At 41.0% G+C, this 25733-nt stretch overlaps 1 protein-coding gene across 5 annotated transcripts in view; it reads right to left on the reverse strand.

Moving 5' to 3' along the window:
* FOXP1 (forkhead box P1) overlaps positions 1-25733 on the reverse strand; it is a 455797-nt gene that overhangs the window by 378745 nt on the left and 51319 nt on the right. For 4 of the 5 annotated variants that reach the window (XM_042979417.1, XM_042979416.1, XM_042979414.1 and 1 more), the window contains one exon: positions 1797-1893. The gene's annotated coding sequence lies outside the window, so the exon portion shown is untranslated. Of the gene's footprint in view, positions 1-1796; positions 1894-16647; positions 17379-25733 lie in introns of those variants that run through there. The other variant, XM_042979412.1, reaches the window with a different exon arrangement.

Here is a 25733-nt window from a genome sequence, read left to right on the forward strand (position 1 = left end):
AATAAGCTTAAATTCGTACATGGAAAATTCAAATTAGAGATTATACACACAAGTCAATTGATGACAGAAGACATTCACCGAAAAGAAACAAAAATTAAACCTGTAAGAAAAATTCACACTGGGGTTTTGTAGAAGTAATTACAATTGTGGTTCAGTAAGCAATGACCTTTTTCTTCCTTACTAGGAGAACAGGGAATTTATCTGGACATCAAATTTCTCAAGTCTAAGGATACACTTCCCTTATGTCCTTAATGTTAGGGGTTGTTAAAAGGCTTAAGTGGAAGTCATTAAGACTTCATGGAAAATTAATTGTGTAAAGAGGCCTGCTTCAGCTGAAAGGCTAATTTTTTCATTCCTTGCATTTCTGCCTCTCTTCAGGATGTAGAGGCAATGGCTGGAAAGCCAGCAGCCATCATGTGAGCTTGAAAACAAAACAACCCTTGAACAGGCAGGTGGAGCAGAAAGACAGACAGCACTAACTGCTCTCCTCCAGATACCTTTTATCAGACAGAATATGCAATAACGTTTTTAAACTTAGATGCATCTCTGCTACTAGAAAACAATTCTTAAATGATATGATGATATGAAAACATGTCTGAAGACGATCCCGTTTTTCCTCTCAGGAAAAAAATGAGAAAATTCATGAATTGGAATTGTGATTCACCAAGCTGTTTAAGTATGACTTTCCCTCTTAATTACAACTACGAGTCCAGGAAGCATATTTGCCGAACCAGTCTCTATGTTGTGACATGCAACACTTGTGAAATTCAAACATAGCTGGAGACATCCAAAGCATTATTGTTTATTAAGGACCTTATTAAAGGTGGAAGATTTTAAACCACTTGCAGAATCTGATGATTAAAAGAAATTTAATCGTTGTTCATTGGCATTTGATCTTTAGCCTGCCATAATCTACCCATAGATCCCTTCATCCATATTTGATACTCAAGAGACATTTCAACAGCTTGTCCATCAACTGCAGAGGGGAAGGAACGTACAGAAAAACCACATTACTTAGAAAATAAAAGAGCTTTCCCCCACACTCATTTAGCTCATGAAAGCCCAATATGATTAAAAGGGTGAAGAAGGCAGACTCCACTACGTGAACCAGAATGACTGTAGAGAGCCATCTATTATACTTGTAAGGAGTTTCGAAATTTTCAAAGTGCTTTCATATACATTATATCTTGTTTCATCCTTAAAACTACACCCTGTGTGGTAGGAAGGGCAGGTATTTTTTTTATTATTATTATTCTCGTTTCTTCTTGATAAATGGTTTGCTCGAGATCAGAGGAACCGCTACCCAAGGAGGTATCCTCTTTACCTTTTTGATGCTTAGGTGAGGGGTCAGCAAACTACGGCCTTTGGGCCAAATACGGCCCAGTGGCTGTTTCTGGAAACAGTTTCACTGAACCAGTCAAACCCATTTGTTTACATATTGTGCATGGATGATTGTGATGGCACATCGGGAGAGTTGACCACAAAGCTGCAACAGTGACTGTATGGCCCACGAGGCTGCCAATGCTTATCATCGGGCTGTTTTAGAGACAAAATCTGCACTCTCTGTATCAGATCACCTTTCCACGAATATGATCCAGGTTACAGATCCTACTCTTGCAAGCCAGAAAGCTAGCCTGGAGGACAACAAACTTATTATTGCTGGCTGTAGAATTCTGGCTTAATAATGACTCATCCCATTACCTTCAGAGGAATTACCACATGTTCTACGGGGCCGCCCGCAAAGATGGACCCCTATTCTTAAGCGGGATGCAACAGTAGTAATGTTTGCCACTTACCCTGAGCTTTTAACGAGTCTCACAGCCATAAAAAGCTGGGGGGGTCACTGGTTGGAGGCAGGCATAATGCCACAGGACTGCAACACACGGAGGGACACTGAAAGCAGAGAGAATAGGAGAGGTTTAACTGAAGAGTCCCAATTTTTTTTTAATGTGTATTTATTTTTGAGAGAGGGAGGGAGAGACAAAGCATGAGCGGGGGAGGGGCACAGAGAGAGGGGGACACAGAATCCGAAGCAGGCTCCAGGCTGTCAGCACAGAGACCTACGCGGGGCTTGAACTCACGAACAGTGAGGTCATGACCTGAGCTGAAATCTGACGCCGAACCTACTGAGCCACCCAGGTGCCCCGAAGAGTCCCGATTGTGATGCTTCAAAAGCCAGGCATTCACAGGAGCCTCGGGTATTCCTTGCGGACACGCAACTTTAACATCCAATATGCGATCACGTATCTAAGCGTCTATTTTACCTTTCCCCTTACAGAATCGGCGTTTCATTTGCTCATACACTGAATTCAGTATCAGAGAACACAGGAGAAGGAAGCAAAATGGTATGCAGCTGGGGAAACTGTCACCTGTGAAGGCACTGACATTTACTTACAAGGAAGAGTTCCTTTAACGCCCTTCCTCTTTCATTGTTTAGGATAAATTCTCATAATGAGCGCGTTAAGCTATCCTGAGAAATAAGGGCCAGGTGGATCCCTGAGTCCAAATGTGGATTCTGCCTTGGGTTTGAGTCTTTCAGTCTCTCCCAATGCATCTAAGCAGAAACGACAAGTGGAAATAAATATATGTGGGCACACATGCACACAAGCACCCTGTTTAGGAAAGAAAAAAAAAAAAAAAAAAAAAAGGACAAGCTATCTCGCCTGGCAGCCAAACACCAAACCTTACTTGCCGCAGCTCATGGCTCTTTTTCCAGCTGCATGCACAACAGGGAGGCCGTGACACGGCCTCCTCATGGCAACAGCCAGCCTGTGTATGTGCACACGGGTGGAGGCTGTGAGCTTTCACGGCTTGGTGAGGTTATGAGTAGAACATTGACCGAGTCCAATTCCAAGTAAGCTGAAATTGCTGACAGATAAGTCAACTCATCCTCAAGCAGTTTCAGAGAGATTTTATGAATAGCAGCCGGTAGCAAGGTTTTGCACGCCAGGCCTTTTCTGCATAGATCCTGGGGACGATAATGCCACCTATGCAGCCCTCAAGGTGACAGGAGCCACCGTAACACGGGGAACCGGAACTCCAGAATGAGTAGAAAGCCTGAGATCCGCCGCGTGCACGTGTGCCGTTCTCTCCCAACAGCCAACTCAGACAAAAATCCACGAGCGACACGTCTTCTAAGTCTCATCAGAGAAGTTGAAACTGAAAAGGAGGTGTATGAAGTTCTCGTGATTTGAATAGTCACGTCGTAGCTCCGGAAACTATGTGGGCTGTCTGTCTACCAGAGCTCGGAAGAGGGTTAAGGGCTGGTGTTCTCAGTGAGCGCCTCTTCTTGGTAAGAGATGAACTCAGGCCAGGTGGGTCCACGTGACGTGTCCTAGGTATGCACTGCCTATGTGAGTGTAAACCGTTTGCCAAATGTATCACGGCTTAAGCATCTTCCTTCTTCGATGAATTGAACGTGCTGCGTTAGCAGCCTCGCTCTTCAACGAGGCAGCTTAAGTGCAGGGTAAGAACGCATCAAAAATATTTTTAAAGATGATTTCAGTTGGCAAAGGCTGTAATCGTTCAAACTTAATTGGTGAACTCATTAATGAGCAACTGCCACCACAAGAAAGAGGGCCATTGTCATCGACTTATCAGAGCAATGAGATAACGAAGTTAATTATATTATTTTCAGGGGGTTTACACTTGCTTCCTTTTAAAGTCTACATTTCCCAAACATTTGTTCTGACACTCCATGTGTTTGCTCCCCTTTTTAAAAAACCTATCAGCCGTGGGCTCCTCAAGGAAAAGTCGGCAGATCACAGCCCTAACATCAGGGCAAAGCAACTGGAAAACTTTTCTACCCTTTATTATCTACTTGTAAAATGTTATAAGCCTGTAAACTAGTTAATTTATGAGCCGTGTTAATAATTTGCTCACACTCGATCGCAGGTTTCACAAACACCGTTTCCAGGGATGGAGGCGGATAATTTGTGGGTCCGGCTTCTCTCCTAAGGGGACACTAACTAATTTGACACAGTAACATGACATAGATGGTGGGGCACACTAATGACCACACTCCAAGACGTGGCTGTCAGCCTGTCGCTCCAGTGAGAAGCAGCTCGCCTTCGCTGCTGCTCAGTACACGATGCTCAACTAATTATTCAGACAGGGACATTAATGAGAACCCTCGTGTTTATTTTCAACATACTAACCAGCGCTTAGCTTCCATTTGTCTGATATGGTCACTGATAAAATGGGTTTCATGAATAGTAAATGTGAACTCCAATACAACAAAGAAGCACTGGAGAAAAAGGAATAGCTGACTGGAAAACTATCCTTGTCGACTCGAGTTGTTTTCTGCCTCAAATGTCGCCAACGACAAAGTGACAGGTACTAGGAAAGGCCAGGAGTACCAGGGAAGCTAACAGGAGTATTTTTAACCACATACGTCCAGGTACAATCTTGACTTTTGACCGAAGCCACTGGATTGCAATATGGTCAAGAGCAACTTCGATCTGAAATAAATTTCACTAAATTTATGACACTGAATACATTTTTTTGGAAGTTGTTTTTCCATGGAATGACCAAAAAGTTTATTAGCTTATATGTGCTTTTTCAACATTAGAAAAGTTTGATCTTTGTTGAAACTACCTCAAATGTGATCTTTACAAACATCACTAAATGCAACCCTCGTTTTCTGTTTGTTTGTTTGTTTGTTTTAAATCTATTGGGAAACCATACCTACTGAGGGTTTTTTCAGAAGTGTTCTTCAACATCCTCTTATACATCCTATTTCTAGGCTACCAAACCTTGCAATCAAGTTCTTTCTACTTTACATTAAATTTCTATTTGGGTATGATAAAGTTTGTCCTTCATTTTATGGTTATTATATTCCTAAAATTTTCATACAATCATAATTTAAAATGAGTAACTTTAAAAAAAGGTATGCTTATATCTACTAGAGGTATTGAAAAACTGAAAACACTCCTGATGTGGTTCATTGGAAAACGTACACTTTGAATTAAGTAACAGTGGTAGTATTTCAACAAATGTTCTCTCTGGCATCTTGATAAGGAATTCTACTCAATACTATGTATGACTTCTGATTTTATAGAACAGCAAAATAAGTAGGAGCCCACATAGATCTCTTTGGGAATGAAAATGTCATTGAGTGTAAAATTTGAAGAAGTACGTATTTCTAAACTTACAATAGATCTATGATTTTAAAAAGTCAAAATACATAAATCGCACCTAACATGTGAGAAGCAGATTCAGATTCCAGGCTGTTTTAAACATGTTTTTAAACCAGTATACAGATTCACTCTCTCATGGGCACTACTGTCTCCAAATGATGCTATTTCCAGGGGTACCTGACCTGTTAACAGATTCTCAGATTATTGGTATCTGTGCAGTTTAAATATGGTAAGTATTCATCCTCCATAATAACCTAAAAAGGTATGGCCAGTGTGTGGCACAGACCAGCTAGATGCCAATCAATTCATTTCTTCTTCCTGGATGCAGAGGAGGGATGTATTTCCCAGCTTCCTTTGCTGTTAGGTGGGGCCTTGTGACTAAGTTCTGGTGAAATAGATCAAAGTGGGTATGTTACTTTCATTCTGACCCTGAAGTTTCCTGAACATCACTAATGTCCTCCCTCCTCCCTTAACTGTGCACCCAGAGCTCCAGTGGAGAACTCCCAGTTCCTGCAGATGGTGGAGTCAGTGGATGGAATTTGCCAAGGGCCCAGAAACACAATCGAGGGCCACCACCCCTGTCCCTCACCAGCCAGCACCAGCCTGAGCTGCTTAAGAAATAAAACTGCACCAAGTTAAGGCTCTGAGATTCAGGAATGTTTGTTATAACTACCGGCATCTCTTACCTGAATAAATAGAGCTTTCTAATTTCTCCCTGGCTCCCAAGTCATACCTGAATCTCCAGGCCACTAAACCTAAACAGAAGCATGGTAAATCTGGAAAAATTCCAAACTTTTGCTGTGATTATTTGCTCCTCTAATTAAGCTGTGAATAGAAACTGCATCAGGTGTATGCAGCTTTCCTTCTTAATCTCACAGCCCTGTCAGGAGATCTGATCCCATTTTATAGATGCGAATACCAAGCCTCTAAGAAGTGAAATACAAGCAAACAATGCAAATGTATATCCAGTTGACATTTTCCTAATTGAATGCCTCTTGCCTTTTAATATCTAAATTTTATAGAAAATACTTATTTCTAAAGCAAACATTTTTAGCTCTTGCTTATAAAAGAAAAAGTTCTATGACATTCTCCAAAATTAAATAGAACATTTTTAATGAAATGTGTGAGGGGAAGTGTCAAGTTACAATATAATTGGTATTATGTCAGAAACTTCTGTAGAGGTTTTGAAAAGGGAGCAACAAAGGGGATGCGTCTCAGATGTTCTTGGTGAAAAGAAAAAGCCATATTTAAAACATATATACATATTGTTATGCTGAGATCACACTGGTAATCAATGTTTTACATATTTTTATATTTTAATGTGATAGTAGAGATAGATAGATAGATAGATAGATAGATAGATAGATAGATAGATAGATATGGCATTTGCTATGCTTTCATCATATTTTAGAATAAGGATTGACAAACTTTTTCTGTAAAGGGCCAGAGCGTGAATACTTCAGACTAAGTTGCTAGAAGTTCTCTATCGCAACTACTCAACAAAGTCCTTGTAATAAGAAAGTAACCACAGTAAGTAACACAAATAGGTATTGTGTTCTGATAAAACCTTATTTGCAAAAACAGGTACTGGTCCCAAGAGCTGTATTCTGCCATCTCCTGTTTTAGAAAATTGATTGGTGGGGGAGGGAGTTTGCATACCGACACATAACATTATGATTTCTCCTACATAAAATAATGGGAAATAGTCTTTGGTTAGCATTTTCACCCACGGCATCTGATCGCCTTCCTTTGCCCAAGTTTCAAGGGATAGGTGGATGGCTGTGCTCAGTCTCCATGTGAGTTCTAACCCTGCGGTTCATTCTTCCCTCTAAGTCGTACACCTGTCAAAGGGCTCACTGCCCGTACAAGGCTCTTACAGGTATCCCATGCCTTTTAAACAAAATCCAAGTACTTCTGTGACAAGAAGAAAAAGCTGACGGTTCTGCCCAACCGGCTCAGTCAAGTCTGTGCATTAAGGTAATGCAGACAACAGCCACCTTGGAGTGACCTTATATTAAGGACTTCTTAACAATAAAAGAAAGCAAAATAAATAACATGTAGACTGAAAAGGTCACTAGGGGAATGAGTGCTAGGAGCAAGAAATGACACCTCTAAAGTTTCCAATTTAGGCACGAAGTCTTCCCAAATTAGAATCAAACACTTTTCCTGGTTTTACAGGATGTACCTTGTTAACCAGTTTCAGAATAGGAGCTACATGTCCAATGATTAAAACAAACAAACAAACAAACAAACAAACAAAACAGAGATAATGTATCAAATGTATTGCCTTATTATTCTCTTAAGAATGTAATGTTGTAACAAGGTTTTAGTTCAGCCTTTGTTTTGGTTTTTGTTTTTTTGTTTTTTGTTTTTTGTTTTTTGGGGTTTTTTTGGAGGACAGAGTTCAGAGACACGCTTTTTTAAAAAATCTCGGTTCCCCATTAATGTTTTATTGTAAGACTGAAGTGCGCAAGGTGGCTTTAGACATAAATGGACAAATTTTATGAATCTGTTTTACCTAAAATGTCAGTAACAATAGAACAAAAGCCAGTAAATGATAGACCAGTCTGACAAAGGAACATTTTAGAGTCATTAAAAATGATAGTGGAAACAGGGAAATGTGTGCAAACGCTTGCTGTAATGTGATATGAAACAAGCAAGATAGAAAAACTGTACCAACTATATAAAAGTAGGTGTCAATAACGAAACAAGAAAAAACAGTAAAACTAACAGTTGTGCCCTGGAGGAAATGGGACTAGGTGAGATTTTTTCTTCAGAATTTTTGTATGTTTGGTATTCAAAAACAAGCAATATCGAAAATATCGGTTATAGAATCTGAAAAAGTTCTCTGAACTTCAAAAAGAAACATCTGTTTTACATTTATACTCATTTATCAGTGGCTTCTGATTGGCTTTTTTTCAGACCAGAAGTATCTTGAGAGCAGAGATTTGTGTTATCTCTCATGTCCCAAACATAGGGTTTATAGCCCCTTACGCACTCAATTCAGATTCCTTGAATCAACTGAATGGTCTTACTTAAGTCCTTCCGGTGGGATTACACGAGTAAATTAAATTTTTATACTTGAGCCCTTAAAAATATGTAAATAATTTTGTTTAAAGAAGTTGACTGCTTGTGGATCACAGCTGTCAGTAAACTGCCTGCTACATAATGACACTTTCTCCCCTCTCCTTTTGCCATGATGACACACGACAACTTGTCTTTTAATAACTTAAAACAATTCCGAGTCATTTGCTCATTAAATGCAAAATACATCTTGATCACCAAGCCTGGCATTTCATAAATATTTACCCCAAATGCACTGCCTGCTTTGAAGCTGGGACGGTAGGCTCCTGATTGACAAGTAACTTCTGGGCAGAAAACGGGAGACCTCTCCCTCACGTCAGCGGGGAGAAGGGCACCGTGCTGTGTTCACACTCACTCTCCTGTGGAGGCTCTTCTCCCAACAGCCAAAAAACACACAGCAAGTGGGATCATCCTTTACTGTTTTCTCTCTCTCCATCCATCTATCTCTCAGACAGGAAGATACACACACGCACACACACACACACACACACATGCATATCCACCCTGCACAAACTCCCTGCTTGCATACTTTCACTGTCTCCCCAGTACTCTGAGAGTAAAGATCAAAACCCTTCCCTTGACCTTTACAATGCCCTCATAATCTGGCTGTTGAAGACCTCTCCACTGGCCCAGCCAAGCTTCTCCCTGAGTTGGAAGGAGAGCAAGAAGGGAGACAGATGACTATAAAGATTTCAGCTTCTTTCCTGAGAACCACCATGATCAGCAAGACAATACGAGAAGAAATATACCTTTACTTAAAAAAAAATAGGGCATCACAAAGTAAATACTTAAGTACATATTTTCATCACTTAATGTATCATGAAAAATTTCCCCTATCACCTTCTGGGCAAAAATAAACTGAGATCAGTACACACACACAAAATCAAAGTCTTCAAAAGCAACTTTAGTTTTCTCCTTAAAACCTAACTCTCGGTGCCTAGGTGCTCTGCCAGCCAATACCAATGGCAAGTGGGGAGGGCTCAGGTGGTCCTCACCACGGGTGAACTCTTTTCTCCAAACCTGTCACCTCCAGCAGGAGAACAGAAAAAGCCACTTGCAGAGCATAAACAGGGCCTGTTATTCAAAAGCCAATCTGTGTATCGTCAGACTGATTTACCACTTGGGATAGAATATTTCATTGGATGGCGTAGGGAAAGCATGCTACGGCCTTGGCTCATCAACAAATCTCCCTGCCCAATCCCAGAGGAAGATGGGCTCTTGGTTGGGATTTAAATGAAAGATATTCTCCTCGTGACATGCCTCTGAGGGCTATCACTCTTCCTGATCTCTGGGAGAACAAGGGTATTTATTGATGAGCAGGCTACAAAAACAGAAGGTGCTATGCTTCTTTTTGATCAAAGCCCAGTGGCTAAAACCAAAGTAACATGTTGTTTGGGACTATCACATGATAACTAATTCCATTTCATTTTCTTCTTCCTGGGGACACAGGCGGATTACATTGCCCAATTTCCCTGGCATTTAGGCTGAGGCCACATGACTGATTGCTGGTCACTCAGATGGGAGTAGAAACAAGGCCAATCACTTACGAGCATGACAAATACAGTTCCTGTCCCCCCAAAACTACGGGGACCCCACATTCCTTGCAGCAAGTGCAGAATGGGGGAGGCTGAGCAGACACACACTGATGTGAAAAGAGCCCCACGTATACCTTTATCATGTTAAGCTTCCAAAATGTGTGCGCTGTTAGTCACAGAAGCTACAGGCACCCCCACATCCTGCCTAGTACAGTTTACACCTTGTAGCAGCTTTCATTAGGATTTACCCTAAATAAGCACTTCGTTTGGGCTTTGTCTCCACTCCCCCCATCTGGATCCGTGGTACCATGCCTTATTATTCTGTGTATCCTTCTTTTAGAAAAGACTCACCACTACGTCTTCCAAAACTCTGTTGCTGATAAATGGAGTCACAGATCAGTATCAACGAAGAGAGAAAGCATTCACTTGAGATCTAGGTTTCCAGAACCCAACCGTGGGCCAAACCCTGAGTCTGTAGCTGACATAGGTTGGAAGTGACACCACGAACATCTCTGCTTTCATGAGGCCCACAGTCTACTGGGAAACCAACACAAATGCATGGGAATAACCTAAGAAAAAATGGGCCCTATGCCCAAGAGGTCAGAAAAGGCTTCAGAGCATAAATTATCTATAAGCTGAAGATACTGAAGGGGAGGAGGACTGAGCCACGTAGACGAGGCTGGGTGGAGGATGAGGAGAATCTTCCATCGGAGAATCGAATGGAACTCTTGGTCAAAGTAGATGTGAGCAAGCACAAACACTGGGCCCCAGAATAATCTTCTGTTTCTACAATGATTTTAAAAACATAACCTGGGAGAAAGAGGACTTCCAAAACAAAAACAAGGCCAAATATATTATTGAGTAATTCAGAAATAAAAAGAATATTATTACCCTTTGCTAGGTGTCTCAACGGTGTAACTTAATACAAAACACTTGTTTTTCTACCACTGACAGGGAGAAAGGAGAGGGGTTATCCACACTGAAATTGCTTTTCTAAATGATCTGAGAAAATTGGAACAAGAGAAACGAGGCAACTCAGTTCACAGAAAACAGCAGTACCTCTTAAAAATCCAACCACCTCCTCCTTTATAAATACCGTAGTTAGCCCTCAGAAAAACAAAGTGGGTTTTATTGATTATTTAGCTCCAGAAACCGACTAGGACAGAGCACTAGAATACGGTCAAAGGGGACGTGTTTTTCTTAGCACTGGGTGACCACTTGGCTGTACCTCTTTACTAGGTCCTGTCTTCCGGAGAAAGTCAACAGTGAGTATGGAGAAGTGGAGAGTCCTTTATGGCACTAATACCCTTACCAAGGGGCTCCCCAACCCCTGATGAAGGCTCGAGTCATCATCAGAATCACCCGAAGGCTTGTTAAAACAGGACTGCTGGACTCTAGCCCCAGAGTTCCTAATTCACTAAAGGCCAGGACCAGTGGAGTGGAGTCTGTCTCCAGTGTGGCCTTTTCCAGGGCTCCTTGACCAACCTCAGGGGACGACGACTTTATCCTCTCTCCCAGGGAAGTCTATTCTCCAGGAAATACTTGAAGCTCTGCAATCTGTTCTCCAGCGGGCACCCATGTGGCTCATTCTGACATCTGACTCAGAAACAGTGAACTTTCAGGGCTTTGCATCAGTCTAAGAAGACGACTCAGCCCTTAGGCATGCTCCCCAGGACCCTGATTACACCTCCGGCCTCTCCTGCTCTCTACCCACCCCCGCCCAGCTCCATCCTCACCAGCCCCTGGCTACCCACGCTGGTCGTCCTCTCCTATACCATGCTCTCATTCCCAACCCTGGGGCTTGGTTCCATCATTCCTCATAAGTGGACAGTTCTTCCTCCAACTCTTCATATACAGAGATCATTCTCAACCCTTACGTCTTATGTCTGATGCTTTTCCTGACTGAATGAAACAAACAGCCTTCCCCCAAGGTATGAGCTGTATAAAATTTCCTTTGTGTATTTTCATTATGGGGAAATATACGGCTCCCTCCTTTCACGATTTGCCTCCCCTGCCTCCCTCTACTTGAAGGGAAACTCCATGAAAGCAGGGGTCTGTCCCTTCTCACTAGGTACCCATATCCCTCACCAATGACTGTCACACAGTAGGCACTCAAGGGAGGTCTGCCGGATGCCTGAATGACTAAATCAAATTAGCCTAAACTATCCTTCATTCAAAAAGAAAAAAAAAAAAAAACTAAGGAGAAAGTAAAACCCAGTAACTCTCAGCTATGATATAATGAGCTGCAGAGCCCAAAGGGATTCGAAATGCACAAGACAGACTGAAGTTACAGGAATAAAGCCTCTTGGCCGGCATTTCAGGCCTCAGGAAATGAGGTGGAGGCAGGGTATAGGAGATCCTCGTACAGCTCAAACCACCTCAAGACGCCCACCGTCTCCTACCAGCCATTTCACAGAATTTCTGCAAGTTGTATCCCTAACCCTCGACGTCTTGAACTTCTCTTTAAAGTCACCTCACTCCTGCTGCAGGTGCAAGGGCAGCAGAGTAGTAAACTTTTTTTTGCAAGCTGAGCTCCTCCACCCTGGATGACTCTGAAAAACCACTTGTAAGTAGTATATGTTAACCACAGTTCGTAATTTTGTCACAGGTGTTTGACTAAAAAGGGGACAAAGCCTTTTAAGTGAGCCCGCCTCTATTATGTCATTGTGTATATTCCACGCCACACCTAAAAGCTAACAAAATCCTTTCTTTCTACGCCATGGCAACCAGAAGAGGGAACGCTGCATAATTTTGCTAGGGGCATCCTATATGCTCAAAAACGTTCACGCCTTTACAAAAAAAAAAAAAAAAAAAAACACACAAAACAACATGTTAAAGTAGAATTTTAACACAACTTGTCATAAAAGCTGATACGAGTATACTAGAGAGGAAATCGAATGACAGGAGATGTACCTGGCAGTTCAACAGAACACAGGATAAATACTCTTCCTGACGCAGCCAAAGCATTGGTTAGAAGTTCAAACAAGGGAGATGCAGTGAATGAATATTCAAAGTGTACCATACCGAACGATTTTTCTAGAATTATTTTTAAAAAATCATTAAAATGCGCTAAACTTTGTAGCAGCCTGGTGGGGTGAAATCGGTGCCAATTCTGGTTCTGACACTAATTCAATTATTGTGTGGTCTTAGAAAAGTCACTCCCTCTCTCTGAAACCCATAAGGAGAAGTCTGATGCATTCAATTATTCCAAAGGCTCCTTCCAGTCCACACGCGCTTGGAGTCCATGAATGTTTCTGGGCTTGCCTCTTGCATGGACAAAGAAAAGGGGAGCTCACCTCCACCTGGCTCATTATGAAACAAACACGTGGGAACAGCCATCCTTTGAGGGAAGCTAAGGAGCAGGGTGGCTCTACCCTGGTTTATTGTATCTGTTCAAATAAAGTTATGTTTCCATGTACTGCAGGAGGGTGAGTTGATGTAGTAATTACCTGTTACTCTTGACAAGTAAGGTAATTAATGTAGCAAAATACCACTGCAATGTGTGTAAATTTAGACCACCATAATTAAAGCACCCGTCTGTTCAACAAACTGTTCAATTAAGAAAAAATATTGATGGTGTACATTTTTTGAAATTAGAAAACGTATGGAATGAATGAATCTCCCTTGGTTGACATCCATTTCCAGAATGCTTTCTCAGCAGGGAGCATCCATAAAGGGTTATAACGGAGTAACTTCCACTAAAACACAGAAGTATTTTTGTACCTACGCTATTAAGATAAGACTCTCTTTTGAAAGTATTGATTTAGCGTTCTCGTTCTGTAAAACCTGTCAGAAAATGAGTTCAAGGACTATCTGAACCCTAAAACTACAGCCAAGGAGAAAAAGAGCTGCAACGTTATGACTGCACAATCAAGTGATGGGGCTGTTCTCCATTACCACAACTTGAAAGTACCATCATCTCCTTGCCAAGGGCAAATAAAATTAATGTAACTTCTCTGGTACTCCTTGATCAGACAGAGAGTGGTATCAAAGTTGGCTTCATATGCTTTTATTCTGGTTTTTGCCCATGCCTACCAGCCATCTTCAGACCAATGGCTAACAGGTTGAATAAGAAGGCTACTTGGTCCTTCACTTGAAGCAGGATTTTAATCTGCTTTCGAAAAATTCTAGCCACATCGAGTGGCTAAACCAGACCAGAACTAAACTAAAACTAAACCATATCCCCAAAACTAAACCAGACCTGCCATAAGAGAGAAAAAGAATCCATCAGTGACCAGATCAGAGGAAAAGCAGTTCAGTTCCCTCTGAATATAGTCACGGCGCAGCGGAGGGGGGCGGGGGAGGGAGGAGAAGGCACAAAGCTCACAGATATCTATGTAGGGTAGGGTAGCAAAAGTGGGGAACCGGTCAGGGGTGCGCCCAGTTTGCTCCAAGGAGGAGATCCCAAGGGTTGTTGTGTTTTTTCCCTCTTAATTCTTCTACTCAGATAAATTTGGAGGAAGACACAACAAGGTGGCCTGAGTAAAGAAACAGCTGGAATGCAGACAGACTAAACAGTGTGATATGGGCAAAAAATGGTATATGATCTCAGTGTCATTTAGTGACATATACACTTGTTTTGGGATTTGCTTTCACATTTTTGTATAGCATATCTGAACTTGGGAGACATAAAAATCTAGAAAGAAGTGCTAAAAAGACATCTTCCAGTAAATTCTCAGCTTATCATAGTAAATTTAGGTCCTAATATCTGAGAACTTGGATGTATCCCCAAGTAAAGAATAAAAAGTACAAGGAGACATTCTAGACTGAAACGTGGTGAGGAAATGAAATCATTTCTCCAAGTAAAACACTCTGATTTCACACGTGGAAATAATATTGTCATTAGAAAGACCAGGACGAAGAAATCACTTGTACTAGCTATCGATAAAAACAAGGCTAGAAGGTCCTAACAGGAAAGAGGATTTTGTAAAAGCTGCCAGAGAACTCATAGTACACGGTCATATTAAAGTAATAACTCTTAAAAATGAGCCCTTTTTTTCTTGTTTTATTCTCCTAGTTTGAAAGGATGCTAAATCTGATGATGGTAGGGATGGGGGAAAGGGAGGGGCATGAACTGGGGACAGTGAACATGCCAGATTCACTGAGTACACACTAAAATTTCCAATTCTCAAATGCTGCGTGAACCATCCAGAGAATAAAAGAAAAGTCCACAGTGTTCTTACTCACCGGGTGAACTGACGGAAGATGAAGCACTTATTTCAAAGATGACATCAGATAACATCTGACGGGCTGTGTAATATTACAAAACGTTACAAAACTATTTCACATGGAGTCTACCACGGGATCCTCACAGAGATTACGAGTAAACTAAGGCCAGGAGCAGCTAACTAATATGGCTGCATCCCCAAAAGCCAGGGACTATACTAACAAGTGGTTCTCCTTAGAACTGGATAAATGTGGCTCTTGGTCCCACTATGTCAATCAATACATGGAGAATATTTGAATATTTGAGTATTTCTGCCTTAGAAGTTAACAGTTGTGACTCGTGTCTTAAAATTTGTGCCTTAAAATGACCAGGCACACTGGTTAACTATGTTCCAAAACAATGGTAGTTCAAGTTGGTAAGTAATCACCCAAGCTTGGGAAAAGCAAACCTGGTTCCAAATTCTGGTTTAGCCATTTGGTAAAAATACCAACCTAGAAATTGTGAACCTATGAACACACTGAGCTTACATACTCAATTACGCTCAAAATTTGTTCTCCCCTAAAAGGAGGCCCAAGAAAAACAGTACCACCATTTTCAACACTCAACTTCATATAAACGAGTTCTCGGTTTAACTTTCTTTTAACCTTTTCCACTTGACCCTTCGATAGCATTGCACTGTGGCCCTCCCTCATCTCCTAGAACCAATCCAAGAACCATGTGGCTGGAGGATAACTTCTACAGGTCACACACATTCTCCAGATGTAGCAGCTAATGCAAGGAATAGAAAAAAAGTGACTGGTAGAGAAAGAAGGAAAGATAAGGATAAGTGTCCTATTTATTCATCTGTTATCGATAGAAACTTACAAGTAAATGATGTGCAAATTAGATTCTTTTTCATTCTTAAAATTAATAAAAAACTGCAGAATAAAAACAAAATGGCAAACGGGTAAGCAGGTCCAACTGAATTGATGTTAAAGTGTTAAAACGTGTGAGTCAATGTTTCCTGGGTTTAAGCAACTTTAAGACATGCACTGATGCAAAGCCCCCAAATTCTGATCTTATATGAACACCACGCATCCTTTCTTTCTAGAAAAGAGAAAATTATTTTAAACCAAGACATCTAAAATGCAGAAAGGTGACAAGGTGATATACCACTGTTGCCTCCCAGAGTTAAATGTCCCCTTCTATTTAACTCTGTCTTGGGCATCCAGCAAAACGACAGTAATTTGAAATATTTTGTTTAATTAGGTAAATAAATTCCACATAAAGGGAACATTACTTTTTATATGCCATGCACTGTGCTCAGAACTATTTTTGCAAAATCCCATTTAACCCCAAAGCATCTGATAAACTAGGATACTACGGGGAGGTAGGTGGTTATTTATTTATTTTTTTTACTTCCATCTTCAAATGTGAAAACTAAGGCTTACAAAGATTAAGTAACTTTCCCAAGGTCACAAAGTTACTAAGTAGCTTTGCCAGAATTTGAAGCCAGATCCCTCTCCCCAACTTGGGTAATTACTTAACAACTATACTACCACACTTTAGAACATATCAGCTAATACTCCTGGTATAAGATTTCTTGGTTCATGTTGATACTGGAAAGTAAAGCAACCTGGAAAAACAACTTTGTTTTAAGAAACTTGTTTTGAATTAAAAGTCATTTTTTTGCGCTGGTAACATGAAGACTGATTACTTTTTAGGTTATAGTAATAATTGTTACCTTATGAATGCTCCATAGAAACGCTTCCTCAGAACCAAATATTGTTAACACTGAAATTCTTGCATCCTGCAGATCTCTATTTCAAGTTAGAAGATGAAGCCACACTGGTCCTGGTTTTCTGATAAAGAATTTTGTCAAGAAATAACTCAAGAATTCCTATCCAAATTGTACATAAAATGTAATCAAGAACCCCCCACCTACACACACACCCCCAAAAAAGCCTGTATTGGAGGTTGAACACTGAATGAATCACCACAAAAAGATGGAAAGTGGTTGGATAAAGAGACACTATCCTGGGCCACTAACTTCCCTTGTTCTTGCCAGCGGAGAAGGAATACTAACGTTAGAAACTTCCAGAAGAGAATGATATGACACAAATACCAAAGAAGCCTGCACAGGGTAAGGGATGGAAAATACACAGTATCACACTCTGTGACACTACAGAAAAAATGAGAGATGGTAATGGCCTGACTGGCCAAATATTCCAATTTCTGTCAACTTCTGGTCTCAAGGGATTTTTCAGTTTTTGCTCCTTTATCAATAACGGCCATTTTTTCACCCCTTCCTCTCCCATCACTGATCTTGGCTATTTCAAGGTGTTATGTTGAAAACTTTCCCCTTCTCCACCTTTCCATTCGTGTGCTCTTTGTATTTCTACCTTCATATCATCTGTGTGAGGATTAGAAGAAGTGGGTAGACGGGCACCTGGGTGCCTTAGTCGGTTAGACATCTGACTTCAGGTCACAATCTCGTGGTTCATAGGTTCAAGCCCCGCGTCAGGCTCTGGGCTGACAGCTCAGAGCCTGTAGCCTGCTTTGGATTCTGTGTTTCCCCCCCTTGCCTCTCTCTCTCTCAAAAATAAACATTTAAAAAATTATAAAAAAAAAAAAAGAAGTGGGTAAAACAAATCAACAAAGGCAAAGGTTCTCAAAGTTCTAGACTTAAACCACTCCAATGATTTTACGTACTATGGACATGGTAACAAATCACACCAAACTGCATACTTGGAAGTTCTCTTTCCAATTTCCTTTGACCCCTTCTCATGATGTCAAGGACAAAGTGACACCTTATACACACTAACGTACATTTTTAACAAAGAACCTCTCTGGCCCAGTACCTTAGGCAGAAGTAGGCAAGAGAACACAAGAGTAGTTTGTATCAGGGGTCAGCAAATTATGGTCGAGAGACAAACCTGGCCTGCTCCTGATTTTTATGAAGCCCATGAGATAAGGACGTATTTTATATTTTTAAATGATTCAGAGAAAACAGCAAAGAGTAGTATTTCACATGAAAAAATTACACGAACATCCACAGTTTTACTGGGACACAGCCACGCCCATTTATTTACGTCTTGTTTCTTGCTGATTTGGAATTACAATGCAGGAGGTGAGGTGTACCAGAAACCATATGATGTGTGGACCCAGATACATATACTAACTGGCCCTTTGGAGAAACATTTTGCCAACTCTTGGGTACACCATCATTCTGGCTTTCGTAGTATTTATTTTAGGTTACCATCAGGCTCTGGTAACTGATACTATTTTTTTTTTCTTTTAAGGGATAATGTAAAATTTCCTTTTTAAATAGGCATTCTCACAAGCAAGGGGACTTCAAGGGAAATAAAAGCGAATAAAGGATAGGGATACGTGGAATGTAGATCAAAAGCAGGGAAACGTGAGGAATACCCAAGAATGGCAAAGTTTGAAAAATAATCAACCAAGGAGATGGGGGCAGGCAGGGGAGGCTGGGATATAAAACTAAAGGCTACGTAAATAAGGTATCCAGATACAACAATCTGTCTTCTAAGGTCACAGAGGAGCCTGAAGGGTGGACCCCTAGTGGACAGAAGGTCAGGCAGGCTACCCAAGAACATCAGGTTGGCCAGCCTCATCACGGGGAACAGCGGGTTATTATTTTACGTCCACAAGACCCTTATCCACTGGCCAAGATTTCCTAGCTTGGCCACTGGGGCGGCTGTGAGTCCAAAACAACCAAAGCTGTGTAAGTCAGGTAAAACCAGAGCGAACGTCCAAGAGGCTCAGCATGAGTCTAGGACAAATGCTTCAGAGCAAGTATCTCTTTGCACTGATAATGTACCCAGTATGACTTAAGATTCCCTTACCTTCCTCCACTTTGAGGGAAATGTTTCCAAAGCGCACTGAGTATGAGAGACCTCCTGCATCTCAGAATAAGTTCGCATTACTACTGACAACACTCACACTCTTCAGTGTTTGATATGCACAGTGTCTATTCTTTAACAATAAGGTTTCCTCAACAGTTTCAGTGTAGTCTTGGGAAAAATGTCTTTTGGTAAAACAATCTCCCATTACCATATTCGCCTCTCACTAGTCTTGCATATGGCTCTCTTCTGCAGCCTTTCAACTAAACTTCTTCCCCAAGACAATTGTATTGTGGTGGTTCCACGAACAACAATTTCTGTTGTTGAGTCATAGATACTATCGTGGCAGTGTTAAAAATTCATCATCTTTTTCTTTCCATATGATTAATGTTTTTAAAACAAGCTGGTAAAACTTAAAACTAAACCATATCTGTAGAAAAGAAAAAAAAAGGACTTGAGACGCTGAATTTTAAACTTTGGAAATAAGATGATTTCAACCGCCCAAATGTCATTTTTTCTTTCCACATCTGCACAGCATTTCAGCTGGTCATCACTTCTTAGGTGAATTACAATGAGTTTTATCTGCTATTGACTCAGAAGGCTGAGACAACAGGTTCCTGATTTTTTAAAACCACGATGAACTACTTTTATTAAATTCCAAGCACTCCCACCCACACAGACACTAAGTTTTCATACTTATTTGTGACATATTAATTAATTCAATACAGAGGATCTACCAAATTGCCAATCAGAGTTCACAGATTGACATATTTATGGCCAAAAGCCAAAACACTTGACAGTTTGGTTAACCCCAGAAGTCTTATCTCATACCAACGACTGAATTAACTTTAGGCCTTTTGAAACCTAAAGAACAGCTCAATGAAGTGTACATTTGAAACTGTCTACCCACCCTCCTTTCCTCCAAACCACTCCCAAATGGGACCAATAGATACTTGGGGGGTCATGCTATTCTGGTTAGGTGGACTCCACCTTGGTTCTGGTGGTGAAAAAAATGTCACCTAGGATATGCCAATTAACATCTTCTACTTCCCTGGCCCTCGGGAGGGTATAAGATGCTGGAAAGCACTCCAATTAGAGTTCATTAATTTTTCTGAAATTTTTAAGAAAATATTCCCTGTATTTCTCTCTCCTCCTTGGCATGTTCAAGGAGATGTATAACCCAGCCATTGCCAAGAACCATCTAACAAGTGCAAATAAGGACAGTCTGATAGGCCAACACCATGGAAAACAGGAGAGAGACCTAGATCAAGTCTCCTGCCAGTCTACCTACTGAGGACTTGCCAGGGACACTGTTTAAGCCTACCTCACCAGAGGGTCCCGTTGGTTACAACCAAATTCATCCTAACTTAAATCTTGAAATCATCAAGGATTATATTTTCCCAAACCCTGGGATTCTGGGACCCTATGAATCGGGAACCACTATTCTGGTGATGAGTAGATTTTATACATTTACATGGGGTATCAAAACATGCAAAGTAACCAATAAGTGTTCATTTCATGCTTGACGGGTATTTTTCATTGTGTTTGTAACTCCAGGTCACACATGTCACCGGGAAAACTGTAAAAGATAACAACATCGGGAAACTGCCTGACGTCCCTCCTCTAATTATAAGATGGCCATGCTGGCTGACACTATTATGGTAAACCAACAGGAGGAGATGAGGGGGCTCCAGGTGGCTCCCTCACTGCAAATGCTTTCAGCTAGCTCTGCATCAAAAAGCACTACTTAAGCATTTACTTAACCATTAACATCCTTAATTTCCTGAGAAGGGAGAGAATTCATTACCATAGAAGACCCGCTTTACGCTAGACATACGAAGTGGTAAACTTTACAAGCAAGATTAGATCACTAAAAAAAAAAAACACACACACACACACACACACACACACACACACATAAAATGCTGTTAACCATTCCTACAAGCTAGTGAGTTTGTAAGGCTGAGATTTGGGGTTTTTGACCCAGGATGCAGAGGAGAGAGACTGTTGGCCTCGCAGAAGAAAATGAGTTTCAGTGAAAAAATACCAGTATTTAGGGCTTGCACTTAGCAGTCCTCTGTGTAAATCCAGACACAACCTATTTGGCTGACTTAAGGGGAAAAGTTGAAAGGAATGGAGTTTGATGGGCAGGTCCAAAATTGGAATGAAACCCTAACATGTCTGCAAAGCTGTCTTAATTTTTGCCCCATGCAAAGAAGTCGTGGGTATGCAAGAGCTAGGGGAAAGGTGATCGTTTCCCTAGTGAGTGATTCCTTCTTGATATGCTGCTTGAAATTTGGAAGACAGGGTCTCTAGGAAACAGCTTGGAAGGACATGCTGAACAGAAAGAGAAAGTTAAACTGTTGTCTTTAAGTAATATGTACAGGTAACAGCAGACAGGCAAGAAGTAAAGAAACAAGAGGGAAAAGAGAACAGAAGAAGTGACAAATTAGGCATTTGGAGGTCATGGTCTATGGAGAAGGCTATCCAAGGACAAACTTCGCATGGGCAAATACAGGTTTTAAGAACAGCACCATGGGGGTGCCTGGTGGCTAAGTCAGTTCAGCATTTGGCCCTTGGTTTCACCTCAGGCCATGATCTCACAGCTCATGAGTTCAAGCCCCATGATGGGCTCTGTGCTGACAGTTCAGAGTCTGTTTGGGATTCTCTCTCTCTACCTCTCTCTCAGCCCTTCCCCCAGCCCCCCCCCCCCCCACACACACACTCTCTCTCAAAATAAATCAACTTAAAAAAAAAAAGAGAGAGAATAGTGCTGTTGAACATTTAACTCTAAATGTCTCTGATGCAAACTTCTGGAACTTCCTCAACTCCAATGGCATCTATGAGCTCTGTGGAAGGAAATTATGGGCAGGAGCTAACTTCCAACTCTGAGAGGAGAAAAGAGAATAGCAGAGAGAAGGGAGAATATCAAGAGTTGTTTAACCAAAACCAATCACCAAAATGAAGTCTCCAGGAATCCTCATTGGAATTCCCAGGGGGAATGAGATAAAGGTTCAAGCCAATTTTACTAGAGTCTCAAAAGTCAGGGTGACCTCCGTTGATGAATGACTTCTCAAGCGATGATGACAAGGTCTTCAGTAACATGGCCAACTACAGACTCCCAGGAGACGCATGAACCGCATCCCAAAGTCGACACTGGTGTCACGACCTGCAGGATTTTGTTAAATCTATTTTCTTAAAACGAGGGCCAATACCGGCAGTATGCGAAGTGGGGGGCAGTGAAGCTTCTCAAGGTGTTACAAGCCTTTCTAACCCTTTTGTAAGTGTCCAACCTAAGGAATCAAGACGAGAAATAGAAACTCAAGTCTACTAACGTGAGAGGGCAAGTTTTGCCCTTCAAGGAAATCACTTTGTGGCTACACGAAAGGGGGGGGCACTATGTCCTTGTCCCATCAATAATACCAAAAAGTCTTCAGCAATAACATTTCTTTGGGTGTTGAAAAAAAAAAAAATAAAGACCCAGAAGTCTCAACTGTTAAGCTTATTAGTAATTAACAAGAGGTAGAGGGAAGGGAAGTCAAAAAAAAATTCTTAACTACAATCACTGGCAAAAGCAATGAAAGCAACGAGCTTCCCATATGCATTTCAGCAGATGAATGGATTTTCAAAGGAGAAAAATATCACCCCAAATGAAAAGTTAACACATTTATTGACCACACTCTTAGCCCATATTTCACAACATAATGGTAATCTTGCTGAATTCTGTAAAATCCTATTATAGATCATTTAGCATTTACTATAGCATTTAAAGCAGCCAGGCTTCTGTGTTGGAATGCATTTGGGGGGTGTATAAAATTCTATGTGTTGGGCTGAACCTCGCACACTCTAGAAGGAAACTCCATCTCTCCTCTACCGCCCTCAAGTTGCAGCACCGAGGAGCAGAATCCTCTTGAGTCGGCCACTCATGGGACAGACTGATACCTAGCCGCTCCCACACTTGCTAACTGAGGTGGGAAAGCCTCCCAAGTATACATATGTGTGCTTAAGGGAACAGAGCATGCTCATGATACATATACAAATACACAGTGATACATATGAATGTATATGGGAATACATATATAAATATGTACATGAATATGTATACAAATATGAATATGTATAGGTATGTGTCTGAAGCGTGGCCTACAAATCTGTCATCTCCAATGTGCAGAAAGATTTTTCTTTATCTCATAAAGCTTATTTATTTCCTGATCTCCTTCTCCAGCCAGTCTTTCTTCGCCCCCCTCACTAAATGTACCAATCCCCCTGCCTCTCTCTCTCTCTCTCTCTCTATATATATATATATACGTACATATATATATGTATGTATGTATATATATATATGTATGTGTATACATATATGTATGTATATATACACACACACATATATGTACGTATGTATGTATGTATGTATGTATGTATGTATATACACATATATACATACTCCCTTGGCTTCCAATCCACATCTCCAGCCAAACTACCTTCCCAAGGTTATGTGGAATGTGTGTTTCATCATCTTCCAGAAAGATTCTGCCTGAAATTAACTCTTGCACCTAACATGCCATCCAAACCCCAACTCATCTCTTCCCAGCCTGTCCCTCTCCTCTTTTGGGTACAAGGGCTGGGAACACCAACCTGATTTTCTCAATCATCCATCACCTTCACACTGAATCTAGTCGATGAAACTTCACAGGTTTTTATATACACCCCCACCGCCCATCATCACCTTTCCAATCTTTTCAACTACCCGGCTGAAGACTAGGATTTTGGCTCTTCAGAAACATCACAATTTCCTCTAATTTGGGCTCCCCACTATATTCTATAAAACAGTGACACATGAACTATCCCGGAGCCCAGCCCTGACCAAGAGACATCTGTGCTCATAAAAACCCTAGTCATGCCCAAGGGCTGTGTAGTCAGAATCTTCAAAAGGCTGGTCCTGGAGTCACAGAGCCAATGTGAAATCAGGGCTCCATTTCACTACTCTGCGCTTGTGGTAAAATCGCATACCCTTTCCAAGACTCCATTTCCTTATCTGTATAGTAATCTATGGATAATAATAGTACCCCCTTCCTTGGATTTGTATAAGAAGTAAAGCTTAATGAACTATAAATCACCAGGCTTGTTCCCATGCCCATAGCAAATGTTATCAGCTATTATTAATATTAATATTAATTGATACTACCAAGGAAATCCCTTGGTGGTGAACCTGAATTTGCAATTCTCCACGGTAGTAAGTCAGCTCCCTTTCCAACTCATTTTCTCTCTTCCCTCCTATGAACTCCATGTCCCAACCGAGATGAATTATTCGTTGTTCTCCTCAAGTATCAAGCTCTTTTGGTCTCTGTTGCTTATTCATTCTGTTCCCATGAACCAGAAAACCACATCTTTTCTCCTAACCCAACTACCTCAAGCTTACCTCTTCCGGAAGCTGTAGCTTAAATCCTCCAAGGGGGTAAAGAAATATCTCACATGTTTTCATACCTCATTCCTAAGGACGGTATCTGAGTATGAACTTCGGTTTTCTCAAAATTGCCTACAGCAGTTTTAAACACACCCTGAACTATCCGTTCCATAAGGCGGTAGAGGTGAAGCAACGCAAAACTCAACCCCCTGCGCACCCCAGGGCACTGCACATCTCCACACACGCTAAAACCAAACACGGGCTTCTTAACTTAACCACCTACCAGTTAGCAAACGTTCTCTCTCTGTCTTGGTTAAGTTCCTATCGATACAACTGCAACAACCAAGGACTTTGTATCTAAAATATCTAATATTATACTCCTTTTCTATGCCCATGACAAATAAGCATTTTAGAGGCTTCAGTCATCCATTGTCAGAACAAGTTTTGGCTGTCAGGGAAACCACCTCATACCTAAATGAGTTAGTATTGTCTATGATCTGCCTCTTTGAATTCATATTGTTCATTCCACGGAATATACATCAACTCCTCAGGGTGGAGTGTGAACAAATGTATACCAATTCTTGAAAGTGACATACGCATCTGTGATTATTACACATTATCAGCTCAATAGCCACACCCATGTCATCTTCCAATGGTACTTATTAAGGACCCATATGTTCCCGCTGCATGACAAAAACAAAGCGGCTGTTCAGTTCGGCTTCCATTTACTTCCACGTCTAATGCCCTTAAGAGAATGGGTGGTTCTCTGTTATTGAAAAAGTTTGTAACTGTCAAAACAAGAAACTCACTGGGTTATAGTCAGAGGCTTATAACGCCAATACCAAACCAATGCCAGAACATACACTAACAAAAAAAAAAAAAAAAAAATTCTGTCAATTTTTCCGCCTGGAAGTCTGTTTCTATGCATTGCCTATATACCCAGCCAATTCAAAAGGGATGAAAAGTAAAAATCTTTTGCTGTCATGTAGCCAATACAGCCAGTGGATTTCCTTTTCTAACTTTATTTTTTGAATGTCCTGTAGACTCATCGTAAATCATTTCCAATCTAATTCTCCTGCTTCCCAATTTTAACTGTCGGCCTTATTTAAAGAATTGCCTCTATATTTAACAGATTCCATATCCATTCTGAGAGCTAGTAAGCTAAAAAAGAGTGTGTTGTTCTAAAATGCATCATTCAACTGCCTGACTCTTAAAGCAGCTTAAATGTTAAACGTGCAATTGTCTTACCTAGCAGTGATTTGAAAACTACACATATGACTTTCCAGTGATAAAGAAAATCACAGCTGAATGCATGTTCAGCACCTCTCTCCCTTCTAGGTTTCAGGTGACATGATTTATCGACGTGCACTCTCTCAACCAGTCTGAGTGCACAACACCACCGCCACAGCAACAAACACACAGGTACGCACGGAGCACAACTGGAAATGTTTGGTGTGCGTGAAGCGAGATACGCCTTGTGACCGGTGGCCTTTAGCTGCTTTTCATCCAAGAGGCTATTACGCCTTTTATCAAAATTAAAAATTAAATAAAGTTTCCCAAAGC

This window comes from Panthera tigris, chromosome A2 (assembly GCF_018350195.1).
Source record: "Panthera tigris isolate Pti1 chromosome A2, P.tigris_Pti1_mat1.1, whole genome shotgun sequence".
NCBI classification, from domain to species: domain Eukaryota; kingdom Metazoa; phylum Chordata; class Mammalia; order Carnivora; family Felidae; genus Panthera; species Panthera tigris.